The 7,426-nt window shown below is 47.5% G+C and overlaps 1 pseudogene; it reads left to right on the top strand.

Annotated features, from left to right (window-relative positions):
- Nucleotides 1-49: 49 nt before the first annotated feature.
- On the top strand, nucleotides 50-2,288 carry LOC145717491 (V-type proton ATPase subunit G 1 pseudogene; annotated as a pseudogene).
- Nucleotides 2,289-7,426: the final 5,138 nt, after the last annotated feature.

Below are 7,426 nucleotides of genomic sequence, written 5' to 3'. Positions count from 1 at the left end.
GAAGGCAGTCGCTTAACCAACTGAGCCACCCAGGCGCCCGCCTTACTGTAGTCTTTATTCATTAGTCATTCTGACCTTAAGTGTGTCCTTTCGATCTGGAGAGTCCTACCCTTTGGTTCCAGGAAATTTTCTTATATATTTCTGTGCTGATTTCTTCCCCTTCATTTTCTTGCCTTTTTTCTGGAATCTTCATTATTTGGATGTTGGACCTTCTGAGTTCAGCCTTCAATTTTTTTGTTTTCACTACTATTTTCCAGTCCTTTGTCAATTTCCCCTTACTTTCTAGATTCCCTAGACTTTAATCCTTCTCTTAAAATTTAAGTGTCATCTGTAATTTTGAATTCCCAAGAACCTTTCTTGTTACTTAATTATTCATTCTTGGCATACCCTCCAGCCGTTACTTTATAAATGCAGATATTTAGTGTTATCTTGGAAAGTATTTCACAAAGTATTTAGTTACAGGTGTTTTGTGATTCTTTTGTAAGCTTTCTTGTTTTTTTCTGTATAATGTTTGTTTCTTCTGGGCTTCTTTATTCAGTCTGATCTCTCTTTTTCACAGCAGAGGTATGTTAGTTTCCAATTATTGCCTTATCAAATTACCAGGAACATGGTAGCTTAAATAACACACATTTATTATCTTGTAATTCTTGGGGTCAGAAATCAGAAATGGGGACCTGAGGGGGTGATTGAGCCAATTTAGGCCACTCACCTTGGCCTCTGAGTGGCTGCCAGCATGACCAGCCGGTGGCTGGGTATCTAGCAACTGCTGTAGGCTGAGAATTGGGAGGCTGAGAAGGTGTCGGAGGCCTGCAAACAAAAGAACTGGAGGCTGAAGCAGACCAAAGAAGCTCAGACTGAAACTGAACAGTACTGCCTGCAAAGAGAGAAGTTCAAGGCCAAGGAAGCTGTACTGTGGAGTGGAGAAGGAGACACAGGAGAAGATGACCATCCTCCAGACCTACTTCCAGCAGAACAGGGATGAAATCCTGGATAACTTCTTGGCCTTCATCTGTGACATCTGGCCAGAAATCCATGAAAACTACCGCATAAATAGAGAGGGAAGGAAGGAGCAGCTCTGCGCATGGCTTGGCATTTTATTTATTTTTTAAGGTTTTATTTATTTATTTTAGGGGCGGGGAGAGTGTGAGCCCAGGAAGGAGCAGAGGTAGAGGGACAAGCAGACTCTGCGCTGAGCGGGGAGTCTGATGCGGGGCTCAATCCCATGACCCTGAGATCATGACCTGAGCTGAAGGCAGACGCTTAACCCACTAAGCCACCCAGGTGCCCTCCTTTTCCAGTTTCTAGAGGCTGCCTGCATTTCTACCAACGGTCTGTTTATGATGAGTAAGGTATTCTCTGAGATGATACAGGTTTTCTCTACCTTGCTCCTCACTTCCTGCCGAGTCCCCACCAGCAGAATTGTTAACATCCATACTTCTACTAACAGTCTGTTCAAGGCAATCGCGGCTTTTCCTATTATCTTCTCAACATTCTTCCAGCCTCTGCCCATTGCCCAGTTCCAAATCCACATGTTTAGGTATTTGTTGCATTGACACCCAGCTTCCAGGAGCAAAGTCTGTGTTAGTTTCCCATTACTGCTATAACAAAGTATCACAAGCTTGGAGGCTTCAACAATACAAATGTATCATCTTACAGTCTGGAGGTCAGGCATTTGAAATGGGTCTCATGGAACTAACATGGAGGCGGTGGCAGGGCTGAGCTCCCTTCTAGAAACTCTAAGGAAGAAGCTCTCGCCTTGCCTTCTCCAGCTACTAGAAGTTGCCTGCATTCCTTGGCTCGTGGCTCCTAACTCCCTCTTTAACTTATAGGGACTCTTGTGCTTACACAGGTCCCACCAGATAATCCAGGATGATCTCCCCATCTCAGGATCCTTAAACTTAATCATGTTTGCAAAGTCCTTTTTGCCCACATAAGACAGCAAAGGAGAAGAAGTAAACGAGACAGGAGTCCCTGCCCTCGAATTCAAACACCGTCTGGACCTTTGAATGAAATTAATCAGTGATTACTACTTTTGTTGGAGGTGTGCTAATGATAGAGTGGTTATGTTTTTACGGAGTCTTTACTTTTAGAGATTTATTATGAAATACCTATCATAAAATGATATGGTGTCTGGGATTTGCCTCAAAATGTTGACTGGGGGAGTGATGTGGGTGTAGATGAAGCAGGATCAGTCCACATTTGACAATGAAGCTTGGTGGATGTGGGTCTTCATACGGTTCTCTCAACTTTTGTGTCCATTTGAAATTGTCCCTAATAAACAGTTATAAAATGACCGTGATACTAGATATTAGCTGATATTCTAGTGGAAGACTCAGACGATAAATAGAATAATAAGCACAAAAGTAATATCTCAGGTGCTGATCATTGTTATGGAAAAAAACCAAATCAGGTGAGGCAGATATATTCTTGCACCTGATTGGGAGGTATATTCATTTCCTGTGGCTCCTGTAACAAATGACCCCCAACTCAGTGGCTTAAAACAACACACATTTATTTTCATACAGTTCTGAAGGTCAGAAGTCCAAAATCAGTTTCACCGGCTGAAATCCAGGTGTTGGCAGGGCTGCGCTCCCGGAGGCTCTGCGGGAAAATCCATTTCCTTGCCTTTTTCAGCTTCTAGAGCTGTGTTCCTTGTATTCTTTGGCTCTGCCCCCTTCCTCCATCCTCAGAGCCTGCGGTGTAGCATCTTGATGCTATTACGTTGCCTCTGTCTCTATCCCACCGTTGGATCTCCCCCCTTATAAAGACATCTGTGATTACACTTAGGGCACACCAGGATATCTCAAGCGCCTTGACTTCATCACACCTGCAAAGTCTCTTTTGCCATATAAAGGAATGTCCACAGGTTCCAGAGATCAGGGCCTGGAGATCTTTGGGGACCACTACTCAGTCTACCCAGGGAGTAATGCAATTTAAATGAGTAGGGTGCCTGGGTGGCTCAGTTGGTTGGGCGACTGCCTTCGGCTCAGGTCATGATCCTGGAGTCCCGGGATCGAGTCCCGCGTCAGGCTCCCTGCTCGGCGGGGAGTCTGCTTCTCCCTCTGACCTTCCTCCTTCTCATGCTCTCTGTCTCTCATTCTCTGTCTCTCAAATAAATAAATAAAATCTTAAAAAAAAAATTTAAATGAGTAGTCAGGAAGGTCTTGCTGAGGAAAGGACCTTTATGGAAGGCTTGAGAGAGGTGAGGGAGGAAGGCATGCAGAGATCTGGGGAAAAAGCCTTCCAGACAGAGGGACCAGCGGCCACAGGGGCCTGGAGGAGAAGGGTCTGAATCATCCCTCCCTCCTGGTGTTCATGCCCTTGAGTAACCCCTCCCCTTGCCCATGGGCTGGATGTAGGGATGTATTCTTGTTTTTTGTTTTTGTTTTTGTTTTTTTAAAGATTTTTTAAATGTATTTTGAGAGAGAGAGCACAAATGGGGAGAGGGGCAGAGAGAGAATCTCAAGCAGACTGCATGCCAAGCTCCATCCCATGACCCTGAGACCCTGAGATCAGGACCCAAGCTGAAATCAAGAGTCAGACACTCAACCTACTGAGCCACCCAGGTGCCCCAGGATGCTTTCTAAGAAACGGAATACAGCAAAAGTGACGGGCTGTCACTTTTTTTTTTTTTTAAGATTTTATTTATTTGATAGACAGCGAGAGCAGAAACGACAAGCAGGGGGAGCGGGAGAGGGAGAAGCAGGCTTCCCGCCGAGCAGGGAGCCGGATGCGCGGCTTGATCCCAGGACCCCGAGATCATGACCCCAGCCGAAGGCAGACGCTTAACAACTGAGCCACCCAGGCGCTCCCGGGCTGTCGCTTCTGACATCAGATTAAAAAAGACAGTGACTTCCATCTTCCTTGCCTCTCTCTTGGGCTCCTCTTGCTTCTCCATTGGATGAAGCGGGCTGTCTTCAGAGGTGCCCCTGTGGCAGGGACCCGCAGGTGGTCCTGGCCAACAGCCAGCAAGGAAATGAATCTTGCCAGCAACCACCTGGTGAGCTTAGCGGCCGATCGTTTCCCAGATGAGCTGGGATGTCTGCAGCTGCATGCAATTCCTGACCTACAGAAACCGTGAGATAATAAATGCTGTTGTTCTCCACCATTACACTTGGGGGTAATTTGTTGTACAGATGAGCTGGCTCCTGCAGGTCTGGTGCCTGCGTGGAAGAGCCAGGAAGCCAGTGTGGCTGGGAGGAGTGGCTTGGGGACAGGGGGAACAGTGAGAAAGGACGTCAGGCAGGTAGCAGAACGCTTACTACGATGCGACTGGCTCACGTCAGTCCAATACCCAATTTCATTTTCTTATATTCTTGGTTTTAAGATGTTCTTCCTCTCTTCCCCCCTGCTTCAACAAAGTAACCACGGATAGGATGGGGGAGTCCAGAGAAGGTGCCTGACCCAGCCTGGGGGGGTTTAGGGAGGGCTTCCTGGAGGAGGGGATGTCTCTGGGACCTGGAGGAGAGAGGAATAGCGAGGCAGGGTAAGGTGGGGGTGATGGCGCTGCAGGGACAGGACACCACTGGAGATAAGTAGAAAGCAGAGGAGTAAGCAGCAAGATGGGGCTAGCTGCTGCATGGTGAGTGCAAACAATGGGAAGGCATCACCATGATTTACTCCTGTCTGAGGTCACGTTGTGCAGGTTTTCCCCATTTTATTCTCCTTGGACGTCATACTGCAAGGAGCATCTGTGTGTGTGTGTGTAGCTTTGGTTAAGGCTCAGGGTCATGTCAGCAGCCTCACTAATGCTCAACACCTGTCTCCCCCACCATCTGCACCACTGTGAGTCTCCCTAGGACCTATTTTTAGAGACTTTGTCTAACTTTGGAAATATGTCCTCATTTGTATAACTGTGTAATAAATGTCATTTGTTGAGATAAGCACCAATTATCCCCATCCCACGCCTGTCCCAGCCTTGCTCACTTTGGGTCGTCACCGTTGGGATGGTTCTGTCTCCTCCACTGGACTATGCGCCCCAGGAGGACAGGGCTGAGGCTGTCTCGGTGACCACTGGTTGCCTTTGGCTCCCCAACTCAGGATGTGTACAGGGCTCAGGTAATACAGGATGAGTGAATGAATTAACAAATGAGAGAAAGAGAGGGAATTATGAAGGAAGTCACAACCTTAGGTGGCCCACTGCCTCCCGCTTTCTGGCTCTCTCGCTGAGCCCTATGGTTGTGTCAACGAAGCTCCTTCTCTAACCGGCTAAACAGAGAATTCGAGCCTCACTCTCCTTCTCTGCCTAGATCAGCTCCAGAAACTATCATGCACACAGACATAGACACACAGACACTGGAATAAAATGGGCTTTGGGCAACTCACCTCACCTCTCTGAGCCTGCTTTTTCATCTGTAAAATGGGGATAATCAAAGCATGTGATTTATAGGAGCGTCATGAGGATTCAATGACATAATTCTCTCCGCTACCCTGGCCTTAGCCACAGACTGGCTCTGCTTGCCAGTCTTAGTCCTTCTGGTTCATGTGTCACAAGGCACTCCAAGACTTATGGGTTCAGAATGCAAATTTGACCATTCCCCTGCCCCCGCTCATTCACCTCTTCAACAAATATTTATTGATTCCCCACTGTGTGCCAAGCACAATGGCAAGGACCGCAGATGTAGGAGTGAATAAAATGGACAAAATCCCTGCCCTTATGGAGCTGACCTTCTAAACTAAATAAGTCGAATATTTAATATGTCAGACGGTTAGATGGGCTCTGAAGAAAAACAAAGCAGGGGAGGGAGCTACAGTGGGTAGCATATGAGTTTGTGTGTGGGGGGGGCTTGAATTTAATTTGGTGCCACTGAGAAGGTGACACCAGAGCAAGGACCCGAAGGATGTGATGAAGTCCAGCCATGGGGACGTCAGGGGAAAGAGCATTCCAGGCAGAGGACATAGCAGGTGCAAAGGCCCTAAGGTAGGATGTGCCTGGAGTTCTGGAAACAGAATGGAGGATAATGTGGCTGAAATAGAATGAGCTAAGCAAGAGAGGAGGGGACCAGAGAGATAAAGTGGGTTGGTGCGGGGGTGATGAGGGGGTACGCTGGTTAGACAGGGTTCTGCAGGCCATTCTAAGGATTTTTGGCCTGGCCCTGCCTCTCCCTGCAGCTGCATTCTCTCTACTCTGTCCTTGCCTCTGTCCTTCCACCATGCAGGCTTCCCTTTAGCCCTTTGAGGCATTAGCTTTCTTGTGGTGGCAGAACTTTTGTATTCCATCTTCCCTCTGGCTGGAACACCAACACCCTTTCCCCTTCTCTCATCTATCCCCTTTGGCTGGTTAGTTCCTTCTCATACTTCCTGTATCTACTCAAACCTCATTTCCTCAAAGAAGGCTTTTCTGACCACTCCACACCCCCATAGTTGACAGCACGTTTCCTGTATGTAGCCCTTATGGTTTCCAGAATTTTCCCATCACAGCACTTGTCATACTTGTAACCATATATTTACATATATGTTTAAAATCTGTTCTTTGAGGACACGAACAGGGGCTGTCTTGGTCACCTTTGTGTTCCCAGGGCCTAGGACAAGGTCAGGCACACAGTAGAGGCCCCATATCTATTTGTTGAACAATTGCATAAAAGCTCCTAGCTACTGAATGCTGAGTATGAGCTAAACTCAGTTTTAAATGCTTTATGCGGGTTAATTTAAGCATCATCTACATCGTAATCTTTTTAATATTTGTTTTTACTGTTTTTTTTTTTTTTTTAATGTAAGCTCTGTGCCCAATGTGGGGCTTGAACTCATGACTCTGAGATCAAGAGTCCGGTGCTGTACCGTCTGAGCCAGCCAGGTGCCCCTACATTGTGGATAATCTAATTGTTCCTACATTGCAGATGACAAGTTAATTTGACCGAGGTCACAGAGCTGGTAGACAGTGGAGCCAGGATTTGGACCCAGGCATTCTGGTTCCAGAGTCCACACCTTAGCCACCAAGCCACAATGCCTTTGCATTACTGCCTGATGAGGACAGTAGCTGGCAAACAGTAGGGGTTCTCTAAATGGGAGGAGTTATTTATCCCAGAGAAGTCTAGGACACAGCGGGCATTTTAGAGGTGCACGTTAGTCTAGTGCGACGAAGCCATTCCTAACTCGTGGGCTCCTAAGGGTCCTCAATTTCCTTGTTAGTTCCTTTAGACTCTATTCGCTGCTCGATGATCTGGGCAGATGCAGAAAGACCAAATCCTAATGAATGGGATCGATTATCTCGGTTCTCTTCCTTCTTGTGCTGTTCTCGGTACTCTGCGATCCCCAGCTACGCCTCCTCTCCCGGGAGCCCGCCCTCGCATTGCCGTGCGCAAGCGCATTGTCCCGCGCCCCAGTAGAGTGACGGGCGGGATCAGCCAATGGAGTCGTGAGAAAGGTGGAGCGGCACCACGAGGACTCCCCACGGATCCTGCGCTCTGAATATTTATGAAGGAGGCGG

The sequence above is a fragment of the Leptonychotes weddellii genome, chromosome 16 (assembly GCF_054177405.1).
Source record: "Leptonychotes weddellii isolate Sample4059 chromosome 16, ASM5417740v2, whole genome shotgun sequence".
Classification (NCBI taxonomy): Eukaryota; Metazoa; Chordata; class Mammalia; order Carnivora; family Phocidae; genus Leptonychotes; species Leptonychotes weddellii.
This window is presented reverse-complemented; position numbering and strand designations above follow the sequence as displayed.